The following is a 3333-nucleotide window of genomic DNA, read 5'->3' as shown; positions in this document are numbered from 1 at the left end:
ACATTACACGAACATTTGCTATATTTTGACTGAAATCTGAGTGATTCGACTTCCGAAATCAGAGATACGTGGTTTCTCTCGACCCCGATTAATAGGGGACAGCCTGTAATTTAAATCGTAATCCCAATTGCAATTCGCAATCAGAATCCCTATCGAATCGCCATCCCAATCCCAATCGATTCGCAATCCCAATCAGAATCCCAATCGAATTGCAATCAAATCCCAATCGCAAAGAAATCTTTTTGGAATTCAAATGCTACAAACGGGATCCGATCCGATCGAATCTTTCTGGGGATTGAATCTTTGAATCTTCCGAATCCTGAATCTCCCAACACTAATCGGTACATCACATCTAAGAAGACTGCAATTTAATTGAAGGGCACAAGTGGTCCCATCCTCATTTGGGATTTCATCTTGATTCTCAGATGGACTTTAGCTACACACGTGAGCCACAGACCAATGATGTCTTGTATCATCAGCGTATGCCTGATTAACTCTGGAAGATAGTGCCCGAAGTTGGTACATCAGAGTTCTTCCGAAAGATACTCGCTAGCTTCAAGTTGTTGGTGGATCCCTGGAAATCTATACAATTTTGGTTTGTTTATAGCACAGTGCATACGAAGATCGATTTACTGAATGGTTGCACATGTAGAACAATACCAACCATTCCAAAACCTAACAGCTAGATTTAACGCTCGCAATCATCGAGGTATGCTCTCCCATACCGAGCCCCGTTGACCATACGGGGAGAGATTGGTGTTCAAGCATGTGCACCTGTCAAGCATGTGCATATTGTTCAGACAAGATCACCTTATGGAAAAGCGCCACAGCATGACACACCGAGGTACACAAAAATCCCTCGTGCCCCGTGTGTAATTGCCGCCGCAAGTAACAAGCACGCGAACACAATCGCAAATCGCCGATCCGATGACCCAAGCATGGTCTACGCGTGGTCTATGCAATTGCGCTTTGTCAACCACAGCCCTTCGACAGCCTTCGTGCTGGGCTCGCCTGCTGACAGATGCAGGAGAAACAAAAAAAACAAGTAGAAGCAAAGCTGAACGACAATCGGCGAAGCCTGCGACGACAATCGAGCGCTTATTTGGCGTCGAATTAATTTAATTGCGATAATTGGAGGATATTATTTACATTTGATGGCTAGCTAGGGTCTCTATAGCCCCGGCCCTCCCTTGCCAGTGTGCAAGGGTAATCCCCTCCCTGGCCCACTTGATCTGAATCGGATGATCGGAAAATAAAAACAAAAAAAAAAACAACTACGTTGCAATCCGTGAGTGAGCGGGAAGCGTTCCGAATTCCGCCAGTTAGGGCGAGGACACACGGCCGCCAGCTCGAGCGGCTCCCGCCGGAGGAGCGACAGACGGATTGACAATTGGCGACAAATCGATCGTCGCGCGTTCGCGGCGATTGGCGGCGACGATTTACATGCACACAGTGTTCGGTTCAATTATGTGTGCACATTTCTTGCCGTGTGCCGTGCTGTGGATGAGGTAGCCCCGGAGACGGAGTAACCACACGTCACTTCGGCGCAATTGTTATGTCTATTGGGTACCATTAGGGCATTAGGGTGGAATCCGTAGGTCTACGTGAGTCGAAAGCTGGTGCGTTTTTGTTTTGTTTTGATTGCGCGTACAAACTGTTCGAAAGATGCAGGTCGTTGTTAGCCCAGGTCCAGATGACCCGGAGTGGCTCCTATCTTAAGTAGGGGAACACTTATAATTCAAGGACAGCGAATTGGAGCACGGGGGTAATGAGGATCACATACATTTTTGTTTTCAAATATTTGTAGAGACCTATCTACCCTTTACAAATTCAATGCCGATTATATTCACATTATCATTGCTTTTATTTGATACATGATTTGGAAACGTAAAACCTTAGTATTTTTTATTTATTAGAGGGTTAGTTGGTTTCATTGGGAGGTCGTTGTGTACAGCGAAAAATACGTCGAAATGCAACCCTGGTGAAATAAATTTCAACATTTTCTAATCGGGTGCATCCCTCAATACTAGAAGGACTCTATACAATGCTAGCATATTCCAAGCTTAGACGAGGGAGACTGCAGTACAGAGTTCTTAAGCAGAAATGATCTCTAAACTCAGATGAAGCCCTGAGTTTGAATCCCAGAGTTTGATTTTCTTTGGTTACTACATCCTTCAACTGTGGTTTACCTGGCAATCAAGTTACCCCAAGGTCAGAAATAAAACAAGATAGAGATACATTGAAAATCTTATAACCAAAAGTCAAAATCAAGAACACTAATTCTGCAGAATTTATTAGCTCTTCCGGTGTCCCGCAAGGCAGTAATTTAGAACTTCTTCTATTTATTATATTTATTAATGATTCAACGTATTGTGTGCCGCCTGATACTTGTTTAATGTATGCTGACGACTTCAAACTCTTTTTACCGGTTAAGAGTCCGAACGATTGCATCATCCTTCAAAATATTATAAATGGGTTTGGTAGTTGGTGTCTAAAAATTATCTAGAGTTGGCCCTAGACTAAAAAACGATCAAGTATAATTATTCGTTGTTAGACAGTATGTTAGATCGTCGCCAGGAAGTCTGTGATCTAGGTGTTACACTAGACTCTAGTTTAAATTTTCGTTTACATATTGACAACACTGTTAACAAGGCATACAAGATGCTAGGTTTTATCTTTCGACAATTCCGTGAATGTAATGATGTCTTAAGTCGTTGTTTACTGGTCTTGTGCGCTCGTGCGTGGAGTATTGCTCAATTCTTTGGTTCCCGAATTGCACTACGATGATTAACAGAATAGAGGCAATACAACGGAAGTTTAAAAGACTTACTTTAAAATGCGACCTATTCAGAGGACTTACAACCATGCCAAATTATCGCTAGCTTTGCCTTCTGCTTGGTCTACAGACGCTCGCACACCGTTTTAAGGTTAACCCATGTGTATTTGTAGCCAAATATTAAAAAAAACGAATTAGACGTCCCTTATTTACTAGAGAAGATCAATATCTACGCGCCATCGAGACCTCTTCGCTCTCGTAACTTACTTGTCGGCGAGAACAGACGTACCTTATATGATAGAACGAACCGTTATTAGCTATGACAAGGCAATTCAATACATGGTCCAATCACTTTGATTTTAAATTAACGACCAACGCATTTAAAATGGCGACACTGGATTATGGGAGATGTTAGGGGAATAATTTAGGGTTTAGGTGTAGGATAGGTTTTAAGTACTTAGTTTTCCACAGCCCCAGAAATGCAAGACACATATGTTGGTAAATAAATAAATAAATAAATAAAAGAATGTGAATAACATGCGAATGCAAGAGTGAGA

Source organism: Anopheles arabiensis, chromosome X, assembly GCF_016920715.1.
Source record: "Anopheles arabiensis isolate DONGOLA chromosome X, AaraD3, whole genome shotgun sequence".
Lineage (NCBI taxonomy): Eukaryota > Metazoa > Arthropoda > Insecta > Diptera > Culicidae > Anopheles > Anopheles arabiensis.
The sequence above is the reverse complement of the archived record's forward strand: the minus strand, read 5'-3'. Positions refer to the sequence as shown.